At 42.5% G+C, this 21,498-nt stretch overlaps 1 protein-coding gene across 1 annotated transcript in view; it reads left to right on the top strand.

The window, feature by feature from the left end:
* Positions 1–1,766: 1,766 nt before the first annotated feature.
* Positions 1,767–21,498, top strand: part of FGR (FGR proto-oncogene, Src family tyrosine kinase) — a 161,240-nt gene continuing 141,508 nt past the window's right edge. The window contains exon 1 of the mRNA XM_075195814.1: positions 1,767–2,073. The gene's annotated coding sequence lies outside the window, so the exon portion shown is untranslated. The remainder of the gene's footprint in view (positions 2,074–21,498) is intronic.

The following is a 21,498-nucleotide window of genomic DNA, read 5'->3' as shown; positions in this document are numbered from 1 at the left end:
AAGTTACATAATTTTCAAGAGGTGGCCTCTCCTCAGAACTCTTGTGTGTCTGTGTATACTTAAGTCTCTGTTTTTGACAGGCTGGTGAGTTATGTTTTGGATTATTTTGGTTGCTGTAAACACAGCACTGTTAAGAAGTACTACACATGTAAAATAAACTACAAATTCCACAAGGAAGGCCTTTATTGGCAAATACATCAAAATACAGAGACTTCTGTAATGGTGTATTCCAGAGGGGAAGAATTAATATTGTGTGAGGATGATGTACACACTGATGAGGTTGAGGATGATGACAACAACATATTGCCACTGTAGAGTTCATTAACAGCACTGTTTGGCTTAAGGCAGCTAAGCTATTGGTAGCTTGTTTTGTGAGGTCTCAAACAAACCAAGCACTTCAGCCACAAATGTGGCACTCCTTGTCACTGAAGTACGTGGTTTGTTAAACTGTACTTGCTACCCCTCCGGTTTCTGTGTGAGTTTGTTAAACCTTTTTAACATGGGTGGTTGTGTGAGTGAGCCCAAGGACAAGTCCATCTTGCACCACTTTTCTTTTTATTCTGCCACTGCTGTGTGACAATGTTTCCTAGATGTGATATAAACTGCCATGTGTTTGGGTCGTTTCTCTGGCGCTTAGCATCCAACAAGTTTGCTGCAGTATTTGGCTAAAACTGTATGAAAATCATATTGTGACCTGTGAGGTGGTCAAAATTGCCTGGAAATTACTGAAAATTCGTTTTATTGAGATTAATAATAATGTAGGGACATAAAAGAGCATTATGTGATTTTAGCATATTTTAGCAATTTTTAAGAAAAATACAGATCCAAAACCAAAACATGCAAGGGCGGTTTTGCCAAAACCAAAACCAATACATGAGGGTCAGTGAACATCTTTACTTGGAACATTTCCAAATCTCTTATACATTGTCTCATTATCTCGCGCCTAGACTACTGCACCTCCTACTATCTGACCTTTCTCTCACCCACCTTTCCTCTCTACAATCCATCATATATCTCACAGCGAGACTGACCTTACACTCTTGCCATTCCTCTTCCACTGCAAATCCTTACACTAACTCCCAATTTGCTCCAGAATTCAATTCAAGCTACTCACCTTTAAAGTCCTCACCAACTCCTCCACTTATATGTCTCTAATCTTGCCACAAGATACAGTCCCTCTAGCATTCCAATCTTCTTCCGTGGTTCACCTTATTTGTGGAACTACCTACCCCACCTGATCAAACTCTCCCCAATATTCAGTCTTGCAAGCATTCTCTCAAAACACTTCTTCACTATAGCCTGTCCTACCCCTAGCTGATATTACTCCCTCTGCATGTTCTACCAGTCCTATGTCCCACTAAATTCTCTTGTCTCAGTACTGCCCTCTCCCTCACGAGCAAAGGGCTCTCTACCCTTTATTAACATCTGCACCTCCTTCATCAACCTAATCTGTAATCTGTGTATCCTTGTTTTGTTATGCAATATTGTATTTTCGTTGATTTTGTAAGTCTGACTGTCAAGCGCTGCTGCTGCTACTGCTGATGATCAGTGCCAGACAGGTTGTGATGTCTTTGTGCATATCTCTCAAGTCTCTCTATTACTACATCGACTGTATATTCACATATGTAAAATGTACCAAAATGAATGTACATAAACTATATAATATATAAATAAATATATATGTCATTAACAAGTGTAGTTTCCTTTAAATGTTTAACTTCCTTTTTTAATGACTGAAGGGAAACCATTTGTTAACAATTGAATTTTCGGTGTGTCTCTCAGTATACTGTAAATCAAGAGGAAGGTTTAAGACGACAAAGAGGAACCTAATAAAGTAGGAAGTTTGAGGACAGGTTTGTAAGGGTGTGATATAGCCAGCAGGGTAGACTAAAGTGTTTTGAGAGAGAGAGAGAGAGTTAAAGAGAGATAGCGGGAGAGAGAAAGAGAGAGAGAAGTGAAAGGTGGATCGATAAGAAGGTGGAGCAGTTAAAAGAGAGAGGGAGAAGAGATACATAGACTACAAAGGACAAAGTTGGAGAGAGGTGTCGAATGATAGCCGTCTTACATTAGAAGGTAAGATACCTCATGTATGTATGTATGTATGTATGTATGTATGTATCTCTGTATCTATAAATATATACTGTGCAGGATGTTATCTGTGAAGAACCATAACGGGCACTGTCATAGTTTCATCTTTGGTGATTAATAGGGTGCTCGATGTTCTGTATATATAAAGAGGATAATGTGGTAAAATGTTCCTTGATCAGAAAGATAAGCAAGTCCATAGGTTTAATACATGAACTCTAATAAAACCATGTAAATTTTGCTCTGATGAATTGGTTACTTATGAATAAGGTTTATTAACAGCATTAGTACAATGGACATATTGTCCCAATGTCCCACTATTGGACAGATCAGTCTGTTAACTGTTTATTTCCCTAATGTTGTTATATATGTATTTCCATCTAGTTAGCTATGTTAACCTACATTTTGTTAGTTTTAAAGCTTAAATATCGTTCACGCATATTATTATTATTATCAACATTTATTTATTTATATAGCACCACTAATTCCTCAGAGCTGTACAGAGAATGCACTCACATCAGTCCCTGCCCCATTAAAGCTTACAGTCTAATTCCCTAATACACACACACACACACACACACACACACACAGACTAGGGTCAATTTGATAGCAGTCAATTAACCTACTAGCATGTTTTTAGATTATGGGAGGAAACTGGAGCACACGTATACTTTGTCATTGAGAACTTAAGGGAGTGCATTGTCAAAATATTAGAAGTAATCTCTACAATACTAAGACTAGAGTATGCTATATCATTTATTATTTCTATCATTTACTTTTCTATAAATGATGGCCATGGATAACAGATGGCCTCGTTTCCCATTTGGGTATTCTGTACATTGTAAAATTATATCATTGGGAAATTCCCAGCTAGTCTATTATGTCTTATAATGAACTAAGCATTTATGTACTTTATATATGTGATGTTAAATACTTTTGTGTCATAAAAGACAAAAGTATTATAGGAGTGATATACTTTATATAGAAATGTGATAGTTATTATAGCATATATTAAAATCTATCTATTTATATATTAAAATCTATTTATAGCTAACTCCACAGTGCTTTTTCTATTATTCTGTATGCAGGACATACTATTATTCTAGTTCTGAGAGCTTTAGCTTCTTATTTCCCGCAATATGCTGACCACTGCTGAGCATAAAATGCAGAACAATGTGGGCAATAATATGTCTGTCCCACCTCCAAGCTTAGGGTTCAAAAGCACAAAGATTCTGAGAAATGACTTGTGCCTGGTCATATATAAGCTACATTTAGTGGAGGCCATTTAGTGGACTTGATGTGCACTTCAAACTAGAGATGAGCGGGCTCGGATATCTGAAATCCGAGCCCACCCGAACGTTGCCGATCCGAGCCGGATCCGAGACAGATCCGGGTATTCACGCCAATTGCAAAACTGAAACCGAGGCTCTGAGTCATAATCCCGCTGTCGGATCTCGCGATACTCGGATCCTATAAATTCCCCGCTAGTCGCCGCCACTCGGGCATTGATCAGGGTAGAGGGAGGTTGTGTTAGGTGGTCCTCTGTCCTGCTATATCTCGTGCTGTGCTGTGCTGTGCTGTGCTGTGCAGTTCTGTGCTGTGCTGTGCTGTGCTGTGTTGTGCTGTGCTGTTCTGTGCTGTGTTCTGCTCAGTCCAGTGGTGCTGTGTCCTGTGCTCTGTCCTTCTGAGTTCAGTGGTGCTGCTGGGTCCTGTGCTGTGTCCTGTTCAGTCCAGTGGTGCTGTGTCCTGTGCTCTGTCCTTCTAAGGGCATAGTTATTTCCCCAATATTCCCAAATTATAAAAAATTTCAAAAAAAGTTATAAAAAAAATTACAAAAAAAGTAATTATAAAAAAATATCCCAAAACAATCCTGTAGTATAAGTCCATTGGTACTGCTATATTACAAAGTTCACTGATTCTGTAGTATAAGTCCAGTGGTACTGCTATATTACAAAGTTCACTGATTCAGCAGTATAAGTCCAGTGGTACTGCTATATTACAAAGTTCACTGATTCAGCAGTATAAGTCCAGTGGTACTGATATATTACAAAGTTCACTGATTCAGCAGTATAAGTCCAGTGGTACTGCTATTACAAAGTTCACTGATTCAACAGTATAAGTCAAGTGGTACTGCTATATTACAAAGTTCACTGATTCAGCAGTATAAGTCCAGTGGTACTGATATATTACAAAGTTCACTGATTCAGCAGTATAAGTCCAGTGGTACTGATATATTACAAAGTTCACTGATTCAGCAGTATAAGTCCAGTGGTACTGCTATTACAAAGTTCACTGATTCAGCAGTATAAGTCCAGTGGTACTGATATATTACAAAGTTCACTGATTCAGCAGTATAAGTCCATTGGTACTGCTATTACAAAGTTCACTAATTCAGCAGTATAAGTCAAGTGGTACTGCTATATTACAAAGTTCACTGATTCAGCAGTATAAGTCCAGTGGTACTGCTATATTACAAAGTTCACTGATTCAGCAGTATAAGTCCAGTGGTACTGATATATTACAAAGTTCACTGATTCAGCAGTATAAGTCCAGTGGTACTGCTATTACAAAGTTCACTGATTCAGCAGTATAAGTCCAGTGGTACTGATATATTACAAAGTTCACTGATTCAGCAGTATAAGTCCAGTGGTACTGCTATTACAAAGTTCACTGATTCAGCAGTATAAGTCCAGTGGTACTGATATATTACAAAGTTCACTGATTCAGCAGTATAAGTCCATTGGTACTGCTATTACAAAGTTCACTGATTCAGCAGTATAAGTCAAGTGGTACTGCTATATTACAAAGTTCACTGATTCAGCAGTATAAGTCCAGTGGTACTGCTATATTACAAAGTTCACTGATTCAGCAGTATAAGTCCAGTGGTACTGCTATATTACAAAGTTCACTGATTCAGCAGTATAAGTCCAGTGGTACTCTCCTGTGCCGCATATAATTTTTAAAGGCTTTGCCGAGTGTGTGTGGCTTAGGGGTACGCTCTCTTGTGCTACATATAATGGAAAACAAAAATTTGGAGGATAAAGTAGGGAAAGATCAAGACCCACTTCCTCCTAATGCTGAAGCTGCTGCCACTAGTCATGACATAGACGATGAAATGCCATCAACGTCGTCTGGCAAGGCCGATGCCCAATCTCCTAGTACAGGGCATGTAAAATCCAAAAAGCCCAAGTTCTCAAAAAGTAGCAAAAAGAGAAACTTAAAATCATCTGATTAGAAACGTAAAGTTGGCAATATGCCATTTACGACACGTAGAGGCAAAGAACGGCTTAGGCCCTGGCCCGTGTTTATGACTAGTGGTCCAGCTTCACCCAAGGATCTAAGCCCTCCTCCTCCCTCTCCTACAAAAAATTTAAGAGAGTTATGCTGTCAGCAACAACAACAAAACAGCAAAGAACTCTGCCTTCTAAACAGATGACATCACAAATCCCCAAGGCGAGTCCAAGGGTGTTGGTGGTTGTGAAGCCTGACCTTCCCATCACTGTACGGGAAGAGGTGACTCCATCCAGCATTTGCAGCACGCCCTCTGCATATACTGGAAGGATCACCCACCGTCCAGTTACAGATTTGGCTAATGAAGGTGTGAATGTTGTACACCGGGAGGAGGATATTGATGTAGCTGGCGCTGAGGAGGATGTTGATGATTATGATGCAGACAGATACCAAATTGCCTTTCTCAATTTCTATTTATATTCTAGATTATATAACGGCTGAATTGTTTTCTATTTTACTCCTAGAGGAGAGGGGATCTGATGCAGACAGATACCAAACTGCCTTTGTCTATTTCTTTGTATATTTGAATTTCTAGTTCCACAGTCTATGCAGGCTGCTTTTTTTATATTCAACTACAAGTGTAGGGCGGGGGGGGGGGGGGCATAGATAGCCACCAAAGTAACGTGGTCCATTTAATTTCACTTTCTAGCTCCACAGTCTGTGCAGCCTGCTTTTTTTTATCTTCAAAGTATTTGCAATCTAAATTAACTAGAGGTAGTGACGTGCTAGAACTCCACCCTCTATATGCTGCAGAGGATGGAGGAGCATAAAAAGGCCATTCAAGCCTACACAGCCACCTACGACATAGGAAAAGGAGTGGGGATGCGCCTGAGTCAAGCGCACTGGAAAATGATTTCCGTGTTGTGCAAGGTTCTGCAGCCATTTGAACTTGCCACACGAGAAGTCAGTTCCGACACTGCCAGCTTGAGTCAGTTGATTCCCCTGATCAGGGTTTTGCAGAAGCAGCTGGAGAAAGTGAGGGAGGAGCTGGTACACCATTGCGATTCCACCAAGCATGTAGCTCTTGTGGATGAAGCCCTTCGTACGCTTTGCCAGGATCCGAGGGTGGTCAGTCTTTTAAAGTCAGAGGAATACATTCTGCCCACCGTTCTCGATCCTCGGTTTAAAGCGTATGTTGTGTCTCTGTTTCCGGCGGACACAAGTCTACAGCGGTGCAAAGACCTGCTGGTCAGGAGATTGTCCTCTGAAGAGGACCGTGACATGCCACCAGCTCCACCTTCATTTTCATCATTGTTTGTGCAGTTCCAAAAAAGAGGAACTGTCATTTCTGTTTCTACCTTCTTTCTTTCTGTATTTCCTGTGTCCTGTGGTCTGTTCTGCTAAGGGCATTGTTATTTCCAAGTTATCCAAAAGTTAAAAAAAAAATATATATATTTTTATAAAAAAAATTATAAAAATTTAATTGAAAAAAAAAAATTCCAAATTTAATTGGAAAAAAATATTACAAAATTTTAAAAAATCTAGCTTGTACTGCTATTTAAAAGTCTAACTACGATCATTCACTGTTGCTGTACCCAAAAATAATAGGTACTGCTATTAAAGTACAGTCCAGTGGTACTCTCCTGTGCCGCAGATAATTTGTAAAAGCTTTGCCGAGTGTGTGTAGTTATGTATCACAGGTTTTAAGAAGAGGCACAACACTGACAACCTGAAACTGAGGGAAATAATCTCTCTGTTGCTCACCCCACTTAGACTCTCCTGGGGATTCGAATAACTGCCATTTCTATTACTACCTTCTTTCTTTCTCTATTTAAAAGAAACTAAATGACTGCCATTTCTAGTACTACCTTCTTTCTTTCTCTATTTAAAAAAACCCAAAAACTGTAATTTCTATTACTACGTTAATTGTTTGTGCAGTCACAAAAAAGAGGAACTGCGCCCTTAACTGCTATGTTGGTTTTAGACGTTCATCCGGTGTCCGCCATCTGTTCCCTGGAATTCAGACCAGTTGAGGGTTTTTTTATTATATTGTGGCCCCGGTATCAAATTGGGTACCGGGGCCACTCCACTACACAGTCCAGATACTTTTTTGGTGGAATTCAGACCAGTTGAGGGTTTTTTTATTATATTGTGGGGACCACTCCACTACGCAGTCCAAATACTTGTTTGGTGGAATTCAGACCAGTTGAGGTTTTTTTTATTATATTGTGGGGAACACTCCACTACGCAGTCCAGATACTTTTTTGGTAAAATTCAGACCAGTTGAGGGTTTTTTTTTTATATTGTGGCCCCGGTATCAAATTGGGTACCGGGGCCACTCCACTACGCAGTCCAGATACTTTTTTGGTGGAATTCAGACCAGTTGAGGGTTTTTTTATTATATTGTGGGGGCCACTCCACTACGCAGTCCAGATACTTTTTTGGTGGAATTCAGACCAGTTGAGGGTTTTTTTATTATATTGTGGGGACCACTCCACTACGCAGTCCAGATACTTTTTTGGTGGAATTCAGACCAGTTGAGGGTGATATATTGTGGCCCCGGTACCAAATTGTGTACCGGGACCACTGCACTATGCAGTCCAGAAAGCTACCTCGGTGAAACGTTTTGGACTAAAAACAATATTGTGAGGTGTTCAGAATAGACTAGGAATTAGTGGAAATGATTGCTAATGAATGTTATTGAGGTTAATAATAGCGTAGGAGTGAAAATAAACCAAAAAAACTTGATTTTAACACTTTTTATGTTTTTTTCAAAATAAATCCGAACCAAAACCTTTCATCAGGTGTTTTGCGAAACAAATCCGAACCCAAAACCTCAAGCAAATCCGAATCCAAAACACAAAACACGAGACACCAAAAGTGGCCGGTGCACATCCCTACTTCAAACACAGATTGTTTTTACAGCTGTGCTTCTGTATAGTCTACCCAGTGTACTTAGACGCTTCCGCAAAGTGCCCGCAGATCTGTGGAGAGGTGGAAATATCTGAAGAAAATCACTGTGCAAAAGGGTAAATGCAGCAACAAATCCAAATTCCTACAGCTTTATATTACTGAAAAAGAGGGTACTGTTTCATTTTTCTATAAAATGCACTTGGTTTAGCCTGATTTATGGTTTATTCTAATGAGAGAGCAACATTTGGACTGTCTTTATTACATTCACCAATTTTCTGGGCGTGAAACTTGTTATAACATTGCTCAGAGTGTGCCTTGATGTTTCATGGAGGTGCAAAATGGGTCCCATTAAAAATATTGGGTGAGGCCTGATGTTCACCACCACAGAGCTAGCCCAAAATTCAAGTTCTTTTACAGAGTGAGAATGGTCATGTGCACCTCCACACAGCAAGGAATACCCCTAGAAATGGCCCTAGAAATACCACTGCCCACTCCAATTTTCTCACATGTCCCAGTCTTGTCTTATGCAGAACTGTTTTTATTTGTTCTGTTAATTGCATCCATGCATTTATCAATTAGCTCATCTGAACCCATTGTTAAGCTTACTCTTCTCATATATATTATCTGTATGATTCACTGCGTAGTCCAGGGTTAACCAAACCCAGTCCTCATGGCTCCATAACAGTGCATGTTTTCCATATCGCCTTGCTGGAGCACAGGTGTACTCATTACTGACTGACACATTGTAACAGATCCACAGGTGGTATAATTATTTAACTTGAAGAACCTGCACAGTTAGGGGGCCATAGAAAACCCTGGAGTCAGTAGTCTGTCCTGCAATACTATGTACTTTGCCAATTCATGACTGTATGTTCATTGTATAATTATGTGTAGTGTAATTATGCATTATTCATGGTGCATTGTGTAATATAGTAAATGTGCACTCTGTTAACCCCTTATGTATAGCGCCTTAAAAATGAAAGATAATCATTTGTTGGTTGACTATTTGTTTTTATTGACATTTAGGAAGGAGCTTTTTCCTTAACATTTAAAGCACATAACAGATGTTTAGTAAATAGGTAAGCTCCATGTAATATGTGAACAATTGTGCTATTTGTATAACTAAGAGATAATGTAGAGACAGCTGTACAAAGATAGATGAACCTACCCCAAATAATATTTTGAGAACCGTTGTGGGAAACATTACATTAAGTTGTGTCCACAGGAAGTGACCATTTCCTGCTAGTGTATTGAGTGAGCATACAACGCTGTACAGAACATATTGGTTTAAGTTTCATGTTGTTTTGTATCACTGTAACATTCTGAATAACTGTACTAAAAAGTTTATTATGTGACCAATGATACTGCTATTAAAACATGCATGAAGTCACAAATATGTGCAGGTGTATAAATAATACACAAAGAATATACTGTGGTTACTGACACTGCACAGTATAATAAGCTCAACAAAAAGGCTGGTACCCTTCTTAGTGCCCTCCTCGAGTATAAAGTAACATTTGTTCCCTCCAACAATTTGGGAGATATTGTACATGCCCAGCTTCCCTCACCACAGGGACAGAATCATCTTCTCTGTGGTGTAAAAATCTATATCCGGTCACCTAAGTAAACACAACTGATATCTATGTAGCCAGAATCGCATATCCAAGCACACCCAAAAAGGCTTCACCCATACCTATACCTCACAGCATTTGTGAATCCTGATTTCAGACATGGAGGTATGATCATGTCACATTGGTTGCATGCACATGTCACCAGGGCTTGTACAGCGCTTTGGAAGTGTTGAGCAGTCCCCTGCACAGTCTGCTTCCTTACCCTTGAAAAACGCTCCATCACTTAGTGGGACATATCTCCCAACTGTCCTAGAATCGGGACAAAAGCCTTTTACACGGGACATTCGCCTCAAAACGGGACAGTGCCTCCTACAGCAGGTTAGATGGGAGGTATGCCCATATCTTAACTTAGTGCCACTAAATACTTTCATGCTTGAATTCTTCAAACTGAGTAATGTATTTGCTCTTCTTATCAGTTTATGCACTTTAATAGCTTAAGCTGGGTACATACTACACAGTTTTCATCCAATAATCGGCTAAATCAGCTGACATACGACCGCTCGTTCAAAAGTCGGATCAGTGTGTGCAGTGACACGATGGTCGAAAGTCTGCCCAAATGGACGATTGTCGCCTCATTTGGTTGGTCGTACCGTTTAATATTTTCGTTCCAATCTCGTTTCCGTTGTGTAGTGTGTATAAACTTCCGACCGATCCACAACAGTGAGTACGAAATTACAGTCATTGCTCACGACAACATGGCTGTAAAAAGTCGCTAAAGGGACCTCCTCTCTTCCCTTTATCGTCCTAAACAAGTGTGTATGCAGTCCATGGACCGAGCGATCGGACCATCGATCGCATGTAAAATCGATCGGCATTCTGTAGTGTGTACCCAGCTTTAGTGTTAGTTACTTCACAAATGTAATACACATTCGTTAACAATACAAAGCACATGGGGACAAACACTTGATGGGTGATTTAATACTGAGCTAAGACTGATCTTTTCGGCCCGTATAACCAGGCTTGCATGACAATTTTTCAGATTTGCACCCGTTAATTGAGAGACAAGTATATTGCTTTAACTAAAATATCCCATGTCTTCTACACAATAAATTGTACATATCCAGTATCACGTCATGTGACGATAACGTGACCTCATGTGAAAACAATACTTCTGAGGTATGAAAACCTACTTGTGCCAACACATGGGTAAATCACTGAGGAGCGTCATCGCGGCGGCATCGCATGTCATGTGATGCGGCCGCCTGTGCGGCCCCTGGGCTGAAACATGCCAGCCCGCGCCTGGACAACATAGGTAAAACCATTGCACACAATTAAAATGCTGGTTGCTGTAAGAGTCTAATAAACATGTCGAAAATTAAGATAATGATAAATATTTCCTATTAATATAATATATTTTTTACTAACATTTCCCTTTCCCACAAAATAATATTACCTCTCTGATATGTGCTGCCTCCCCTTCTCCCGTACTGCCCACCTTCCCTGGAACAACCTCCCTCGCTCCATCCGTCTCTCACCCAATCTGTGCTCCTTCAAACTGGCACTTAAAACTTACCTGTTCCTTAAGGCCTACCAAACATCCACTTAGCCTCTCTTCTCTTCTGCTCGTTCTCCACTGGCCCCTCTTTTCTCTCCCCTTTGCTTCACTGGCTCCCTTTTGTGCCTGATTTTGTTTACCCTCCCTTAGGATGTAAGCCCTCTTCCCTCCTTTCTCCATACCTGTTCTTCCGCTCCGTCTCTACTGTATTTGCCTGCCCGAAGTTTCTGAAGTATTGGTACTTTGTGTTTATTGTTCTGTACTGTTTTACCCTGTATAGTCTACTGTTTGTACCATGTACGGCACTGCGGAAACCTTGTGGCGCTTTACAAATAAACGATAATAATAACAATAATAATATGAATCATTCAGATAGAGAATCAAATGCTTATCAGTTTATTTCCATTCTTATTTCTGTTAGGAGCAGTACAATCCCCATGAATATTCATGCAGAGTAACATGCAGAAATAGTTATTTGCGGTTGTGAGTACAGTCATTTGAGCAGAGTTTGTTGAGGTTACACTAATTGTGAAACTAATGGCAGTAAGGTGATGGGAGTGCAAATCTTAATCATGTGCTCTAATGTCTTTCACACACACTGTGCTTGCAATACTTGTTCTCATATGGAATTATTTAAATTAAACTATGGAGGTCATTTTTTTCATTATTGCTTTCATATATACTTTTACTTCTGTAGATTTAAAAAACCATTAACCTGAAAACACATGTTGGTTTATATAAAATAACTGCTAATAACTATAAAATAACTGCTGATAACATTCATACACATATAAGTAAAAGCTTCAGGAGCTTGTCAAACTAATAAACTAAACTAAAGATATGTGGCATACATTTCGGTGTGCTGCCGCTTCACATGGTCACGCGCCAAACGCATACTGACCTACTCTCCTGGAAAGAGCGCCTTGAAAGCATGAAGATAATGTTGCCCTCTCCACGTTCTGCTGGCCGGGGGTCGGGGCGCAGGGGTACAGATACCCCCCGGGCGGCCCAAGTTTCTATTACTTTGTGGCTGGCCTCTCCATCACCGGCTCCGCTTGTCTCTTCCCTCCCTCCCCAGTGTCACATGGGATGCGCACCACGTGACAGGTACCGTCCCATGTGTGAAGATCAGCAAGTGCGGAACAAGGTAATTGGTGTGTGTGTGTGTCAGTAAAGTGTGTGTGTCAGTAAAGTGTGTGTGAGATGTCCGTATAGTGTGTGTCAGTAGAGTGTGTGTGAGATGTCAATAAAGTGTGTGTGAGTTGTCAGTAAAGTGTGTGTGTGATGTCAGTAAAGTGTGTGTGAGATGTCAGTACAGTGTGTGTCAGTAAAGTGTGTGTGAGATGTCAGTACAGTGTGTGTGTGTGTGTGTGTGTGTGTGTGGCGTATGTCATTATAATGTGAGAGGGAAATGGGGTCTTAATTTAGTGTGGGAGGTAGGAGGGGCCTAGTTAATTAATGGGTGCTATTTTGTTTGTGGGAAGGTGGAGGGCCAATTTAGTTTATTGGTGGAACTGTTTGGAGGGAGGTAAATAGGTTTATATAAAATGTGTTTGCTATCTAATGTCAGGGATGGTTGGAGGCAGCAAATGAATTAAGAAACCAGTAGTCACAAGTGGTGAAAGTGACAAGAACAGGTAGGAGAGAGCAGGACAGTCTGCCAACTGTCCTGAATCTGGTGGGACAGTCCCGAATTTGGGTGACTGTCTCATTTAGGACAGTTGGGAGGTATATCCTGCTTCACCGTGTACTGCTCGTGAAGGCAGAACTGCGTGTACCTAACAGTAGTGCACACAGTATTGCCTGTGTATTTGTCTAAAATGATAACCATGTTACATCATAGGGACCCCCTGTCTAAAGTACACCCTGGCCCCCTAGCTCTCTTTCCGTTGTGCAGTGTGTATAAACTTTCGACCGATCCACGACAATCCTCCGATACTTCCTCGACCTGGGGGGCGTGTGTATGTAAATTTTTTGATGTGTGTCCCAGTCCCACGTGGTGCGGAGTCCGCACATCACTGACTTGTGTTTTGTATCGATGTATATTGAACCTGTCTGGCTGCAGACCATTACACGTGTATAAAGCACTTGTGTTATTACCCTCTGCGTCTATGTTGGCAATGTATTCATATCTACTCTTTATAAACTTTAACCTTTATAACCTATTAAAGTTATATTAACCTTTATTAATTTATAGTTGTGAAGTACCCAGAATAAACCACACAGTGTTCATGCAACATTTTTATTGCAGAAAAAAGGTACAACATTTTTTACACACACAGCTGTCTGAAAGATCCGTATGAGAAGTGAGCGCGCCCAAACCAATCAGAGCGCAGAGTACTGCAGAGTATTTTTTTTAGTATTTAGTATGTTTAAAGGTGCTACTGGTTTGTGGCAGAACAGGTCTGGATGTCGCTTGGGTTTCTATTCCCTTTGATTTCTTTATCTACGATACAAGGAAATAAAAAAAATGTTTACCATTTAACTTCTATATCTGTAATTTATATTCAACAACATAAATACTCTCATTTTCTCACCGTGCACACTGCTCGAGACCAGTTTATATTTTTGGTCCCTGTGGCGAAATCGCAATAATAGCGGGCTTAACCTCCATACATTCTGGAAAACAGGCGCCATTTTGGTTATTATAATGGTACAGGTATGTGCCCAAAGCATTTAGTTATCTACACATGTTCACTGAAATACCTTTGTGTAGAACTTCTTTAGTATATATTTCTTTTTCAATTTTTTCTTGTTTGCTAACAGGTGTAATATTAGTGGTATCAGTGGTATCTAAACAGGCCTTCTCACCGTTAATTCTTCGTTCTGACATAAAAAAATTAGGTTACAAATTAGTTTTCATTGCTTTATGTGGCACTAGAATGAAATAAAGTCCTTCTAACAGGTATACTACACGTGTTATTGAACTTTTTTAATGTCGTTGTCGTCCTGGTCCAGTACTTTGACCATCATCTCCACCTCTCTTGGGCTCATTGGATTTGCTCTTTGCTCTTCTTGAGTATCTCCATCCCCCACCTTAACTTTTCCAACATTTTTTGGCCCTTCCAGCACCATCTCTCACTCTGTCTCTGTCTCCATAGCTGCAACCCCCACTGACACCTTCTCCTCACCAGCAACCCCCACTAACACCTTCTCCTCAAGCTTAACACCCACTGACACTTGCTCACTCGCCATCTTCTGACGCTCCTGGGCGCCAAACAGGTTCCTCTGTCATTTTATACACTCAGACATGGGCGTTCGTTTCTGCTGTGGACCAATCAGCGATGATGCACGCCGAGAATGGTGCATTCCATTACATACGAAGGGATTTTATTATTAGGGAATATTCATTGCATTGCACTTTAGTAGTTTAATGTTTTTCTAAATTTTATGTATGTTACTAAACTTCTATTTTTTAGGAATGAATGAAGAGACAGTGTTGCCTTCTCTTTTTATGCAGCTTTGGGTGTTAACTATAGCGAAAGCTCTGCCCCTTTATGCTAATGTATTTGGTATCTCGTTACATTTCCCGCAAATGTCACTGCAGTGTGCACGAATTTAAAATCATTGCTCACGACAACATGGCTGTAAAAAGTCGCTTAAGGGACGTCCGCTCTTCCCTTTATCGTCCTAAACAAGGCTAGTGTGTATGCAGTCCATGGACCGAGCGATCGGACCATCGATCGCATATAAAATCGCTCGGCATAAAAAGTTGGTCGAAATTTCTGTGGTGTGTACCCAGCTTAACACTTTCCTCAGAATTCTTGTTACTGTCCTCTGTATTACCTGGACACTACATGTTAAAGCGTATGCAAACCATGCTTCCTATACTGTTCATTGACAATGTTCCTGAAAAAAAAAAAAAATTATTGAAACATCCACAATTGGATGCATACGTCCATTGGGCATTACGTGGTAAAAAATATATATTAATCAGACCAGTGGTAAAATAACAGTACAACAGTATTTAGAAAATCATGCATACATAGATAAGCCATGAACCCTATTATACCACGTTCACACTGCCGCACCTGCAATATCCCGGGGTTTTTGAACGCGGGATACTGCTGTGTCACAGAGCATCCCAGCTCATCAGACCCTGTTCACACTGCACCTGTCAGGCGCCGTCTCCGCACCTCCGCTGGGTGCCGGAGACGGACGCCCTCTGGCCGCAAGACACATCCCGTTGCTAGGCAATGGGACGAGATCACATGATCGCGGGGCTCGCACATGCGCGATGCGCTGCTTCGGTTGCTAGGAGCAGCTGAGACTGATCGCCGGAACTTCCTCTCTCCAGGGCTTCCTGTCTGCCCCTATTTAAACTTCATTAGGGTGCCAGAGTATTGGTTCTATCCAGCTCCAGCATTAGCATTATTATTACTGTTCCTGATCTCCTGTGTATTGACTCCTTGGCTTGTTTGACCTCTCTCCCGGATCTCCCTTGTACTTCGCTGCCCGCACTGGTATTGACCTTTGGACCGTCCCTGACTACTCTTGTCTTCTCTTCGTGGTACCTCGCTTCTCTGGTTTCGACTCGGCCAGTCTGACTACCCTCCATTCGCTGCACTGGTGACTTCCTGGGAGAACCGTGACCTGCATATCACACGCAGCAAAGCCAAAACCTCCTTGCGGGAGTCCCTGGTGAACCCCAGTGGTGTATTAGACTCCGCGCCTCTCAGGTTAGTAGCACAAATACCAGTCAGTGATATTCTTAGTGAAAAACGTGACAGAATACTCTGGCCATGAGCGGACCGGATGAACCTTCGGCCTGCGATTTATTACTTCAGCTGGGCCAAAGAGTGGAACGACAAAAATCCAACCAGGCACAATTATTTCAATGCATTCAGGGAGTCATCTCCCGTTTGGACTCTTTGCAAGTCTCGCCACCTACCATTTCTACGGCCGCCACATCCTCTACTGCCTCAGATCCTACCGTCCCTTCTAGGGGCACTGACGTCAGAGGCCTCCGCCTTCCTCCTCCCGAGAAATATGATGGCGATCCGCTGCAATGTCGTGGCTTCCTCAACCAGTGCTCTATTCAATTTGAATGGGTCCTGAGAACTTCTTGTCAGAAAGAGCTAAAGTGGCCTATTTGATTTCGCTCCTCTCTGGGCAAGCATTCACCTGGGCTTCCCCTCTTTGGGAACAAGATGATCCTATGCTGCAAAATTCTGTGGTCTTCCTTGAGAGGTTCCGCAAAGTATTTGATGATACCGGAAGAATTTCTTCAGCCGCCTCCGGTCTCCTAGGATTACGCCAAGGCTCTCTCACAGCAGGACAATATGCGGTACAATTTCGGACTCTAGCAGCCGAACTCCGATGGAACGACGAAGCTCTCATCGCTACCTTCTGGCAAGGTCTCATTGATCGTATCAAGGAGGATTTAGCCTCTTGTGATCTCCCCTCCAATCTGGATGACCTCATATCCCTGTGTATTAAGGTGGACATCCGCCACAGGGAACGAGCTCTTGAACGGGACCGCACTCGCCGGCCGTTTCCTCGATTAGCACCTAACTTTATTCCTCCTAGTCCATCTGCAGAAGAACCTATGCAGATCGGCCATTCTCGTCTGCCCCCAGAGGAACGCGAGAGAAAAATGAAGAACCCCCTCTGTTTGTTTTGCGGTGAATCAGGACATCTTCTCTCCGTTTTTCCCAAGAGGCCGGGAAACGCCACCTCCTAGGTGATAATAGGGAGGTCAACCTAGGACCTCAGTCCCTTTCTCCCTACCTTCGGAAGGAGTCAGAGTTTTTGATGCCAGTCACCTTGGTTTTCCCTAATGGTCCATTTGCTACCTTGGCCTTTGTGGACTCGGGGTCCACAGGGAACTTCATTTCTTCCAAGCTAGTGACGGAACTCTGGATACCATACCTTTGGCTCAACATTTGATGCTCACTGCTGTTGACGGAAATAGAGTCTCCAATGGCTCAATCTCTCTCTCTACTTCCCCACTCCGGATGGAAATAGGAGAGCTTCACTCCGAAATCATAAGTTTCTTTGTTCTACCCCAATCCATTAACCCTATCATCCTGGGGCTACCCTGGCTGAAGCTCCATTCTCCACAATTCGACTGGCAGCAAGCTCAAGTTATCCGCTGGGGTTTATCCTGCAATAAGAGATGTCTGAGATCCGTTTCCCCATTAAAACCCAAGCTGGCCTATCTTTGTACATCTTCCCTGGTGGGTCTTCCTGAAGCCTACTCTGGTTTCGCCGATGTTTTCTCTAAAACCGCTTCCGAGATCTTTCCTCCTCATCGGCCTTGGGATTGCCCCATCGACCTCATCCCTGGAAAGAGTATTCCTAGAGGCAGGGTATATCTGCTGTCTTTACCCGAGACACAAGCCATGTCCGAATATGTTTCTGAAAACCTTATGAAGGGTTTCATTAGGAAATCATCTTCCCCAGCAGGCGCAGGCTTCTTTTTTGTTAAGAAGAAGGATGGCTCTCTCAGACCGTGCATTGATTACAGGAGATTAAACGCCATCACGATTCAAAACCGCTACCCTCTTCCCCTAATTTCGGAACTTTTTGATCGTATTCGTGGGGCACAAATTTTTACCAAATTGGACCTCAGAGGGGCCTACAATCTTATTAGAATTCGCAAAGGAGACGAGTGGAAAACCGCATTTAATACCAGAGACGGCCACTATGAATACCTGGTAATGCCGTTTGGGCTCAGTAACGCCCCAGCTGTCTTTCAGGACTTTGTGAATGAAATATTTAGCGATTTACTCTACCAATCAGTGGTTATATATTTGGATGACATCCGAATCTTTTCACAAGACCTGTCTACTCATCTTCTGCATGTCAAAGAGGTACTTTCTCGTTTATGTTCTAATCTCCTATTCTGCAAACTCGAGAAATGTCTCTTCAATTGCTCTCAAGTACCCTTCCTGGGATATATAGTCTCAGGCTCCAGCCTTCGGATGGATCCAAGCAAATTGGAGGCTATTCATAATTGGCCTCAACCTTCCGGTCTCAAGGCTACCCAGCGTTTTATTGGCTTTACGAATTATTAAAGCCAATTCATAGTTGATGAGGTTGAAAAAAGACACCAGTCCATCAAGTTCAACCTATTTTGGATCTCCTGCGATCCTGCACTTATATTTGAAATTAATCCAGAGTAGGCAACCGCCCATCTGTTTCAATTTTGAAAATCCCCCCAGACTCAATATTGCAATCCAATTTTTACCCTATATCCACTACTATCCTTTATTTTAAATTAACGGTCGTATCCCTGGATACACCTTTCCGCTAAAAATTTGTCTAACCCTTTCTTAAACATATCTATTGAATCTGCCATCACAACCTTCCCTGGCAATGAATTCCATATCTTGACTGCCCTTACTGTAAAGAACCCCTTCCTTTGCTGGTTGTGAAATTTCCTCTCCTCTAACCTTAGGGGATGACCACGTGTCCTGTGTATGGTCCTTGGGGTAAAAAGTTCCCATGAAAGCTCTCTGTATTGACCCCTAATGTATTTGTACATAGTAATCATATCTCCCCTTAGGCGCCTCTTTTCTAAAGTAAACATGCCTAAACTGGCTAACCTTTCCTCATAACTTAATGACTCCATACCCTTTATCAATTTTGTCGCCCTTCTCTGAACCCTTTCTAGTTCCAATTCATTAAGGGATTTTCTACATTAATCTCTTCTATTACTCTCCTCACTCGGAGGGGTGGCCAATCTAAATCTTGGCCCCCAGAGGCAGTACAAGAATTTCTAGCCATTACGGAGGCCTTCATGTCTGCACCTGTCTCAACCCGATCAAAATAAACCGTTTTTCTTAGAGGTCGACACATCCTCCGTTGGGATTGGAGCAGTACTGTCCCAAAAGAATCCTGCAGGTCTCCCTGTTCCTTGTGGTTTTCTTTCCAAAAAATTCTCTGCCAGTGAAGCCAACTACAGGATTGGGGATAAGAAACTTCTCGCCATCAAGACCGCCCTAGAGGAAAGGCGCTATCTGTTGGAGGGGGTGCGCTTTCCCATCACAGTGTATACTGATCATAAAAATCTCACCTACTTGCAATCTGCACAATGTCTGAACCCTCGGCAGGCCCGCTGGTCGCTATTTTTTAACAGATTCCAGCTGATATTAACCTTCCGGCCCGGTACCAAGAATCTGCGTGCTGACGCATTATCCCGATCATTTGATTTCTCTGATGTCTCGTCACCCATGGTTGCCAAACCTATCCTCAATCCCTCCACAATTCTAGCTTTGACCAATTCTTCCTTCAAGACTCCTCCTCCTGGTCGTTCCTTTGTGCAAGAACATCTGCGCATGAAACTCCTGAGATGGGCTCACAACGCCAAATTTGCTGGTCATGCTGGGGTTAAGAAGACAGTTGCCCTCCTATCTCGCCTTTACTGGTGGCCCTCTTTATCCTCGGATGTCCAGAAAAACATCTGTTCTTGTGAGGTCTGCGCCCGACACAAGATGCCTAGGAGATCCCCTGCCGGCCTTCTCCACCCTCTACCCATTCCAGACCTTCCATGGCTCAGTATTAGCATGGACTTCATTACAGATCTTCCTGCCAGCCATGGCTTTAACACCATCTGGGTGGTGGTGGACCGCTTTTCAAAACTAGCCCACTTCATTCCCCTCAAGGGACTACCCTCTGCTTCCCAGTTGGCACTCCTGTTCATCCGAGAGATCTTCCGCTTTCATGGCTGCCCGAGGGACATCATTTCTGATAGAGGAGTCCAATTTGTCTCCCGATTATGGAGGTCCTTTTGCAAAGAGCTGGGTATCAGTCTAAAATAATCCTCCGGGTACCACTCGCAAACGAATGGACAGACGGAACGGACCAATCAAGACCTGGAGGCATTTCTAAGGTGTTACTGTTCGGATCAACAATCTTCCTGGATTGAATTTTTACCTTGGGCAGAGTTTACCCATAATAACCACCAACACAAGTCTACGGGTAACGCTCCCTTTTTTATCATCTACGGGAGATATCCTATTCTCCCCACTTTCTCCAATCTATCTGATTCCTCAGTACCTGCAGCACAAAACTTGGTCCGCAATTTTTCCCAAATCTGGTCTCAAGTACGTTCCAGGTTACTACTGTCTTCAAATCGTTACAAACAGTTTTCTGATCGTCACAGAAGAAACCTCCCAAAGCTTTGGGTAGGAGATAAAGTGTGGTTAGCTACCCGCAACCTTAGACTCAAGGTTCCCACTATGAAACTGGCTCCACGCTATATTGGGCCTTTTTCCATCTCTCATGTGATTGATCCAGTCATCTACAGACTTCATCTACCAGCTTCCCTTCGGATTTATAATACGTTCCATATATCTCTGTTTAAACCACTTATTCTCAACGAATTTTCCAGCAAATTCTCTCCACCTCCTCCAGTCAGGACCATTCGTGGTGAATTCCTAGTTGAACGCATTTTGAAACCTTGCATCTCGAGAGATAAACGCCAATCCCTAATCCATTGGAAAGGCTATGGCCCAGAAGAAAGATCTTGGGTCTATGAAGAGGATATTCATGCTCCATGTCTGCTGGCAAAATTTCTGCAGGATTCTTACACCACCCGCAAGAGAGAGGGGTAGGATACTGTCAGGCGCCGTCTCCGCACCTCCGCTGGGTGCCTGAGACGGACGCCCTCTGGCTGCAAGACAGGTCCCATTGCGATCACATGATCGCGGCGCTCGCGCATGCGCGATGAGCCGCTTCGGTTGCTAGGCAACCCAGATGATTCCCGGCGATCAGCTGCGACTGATCGCCGGAACTTCCTCTCTCCAGGGCTTCCTGTCTGCCCCTATTTAAACTTCACTCTGGCACCATTAGGGTGCCAGAGTATTGGTTCTATCCAGCTCCAGCATTAGCATTATTATTACTGTTCCTGATCTCCTGTGTATTGACTCCTTGGCTTGTTTGACCTCTCTCCCGGATCTCCCTTGTACTTCGCTGCCCGCACTGGTATTGACCTTTGGACCATCCCTGACTACTCTTGTCTTCTCTTCGTGGTACCTCGCTTCTCTGGTTTTGATTCGCTGCACTGGTGACTTCCTGGGAGAACCACGACCTGCACATCACACACAGCAAAGCCCAAACCTCCTTGCGGGGTTCCCTGGTGAACACCGGTGGTGTGTTAGACTCCGCGCCTCTCAGGTTAGTAGCACAAATACCAGT

Source organism: Mixophyes fleayi, chromosome 2, assembly GCF_038048845.1.
Source record: "Mixophyes fleayi isolate aMixFle1 chromosome 2, aMixFle1.hap1, whole genome shotgun sequence".
In the NCBI taxonomy this organism is placed as follows: Eukaryota; Metazoa; Chordata; class Amphibia; order Anura; family Limnodynastidae; genus Mixophyes; species Mixophyes fleayi.
Note: the sequence above shows the minus strand (reverse complement) of the source record. Positions and strands in the feature narration are given on the sequence as shown.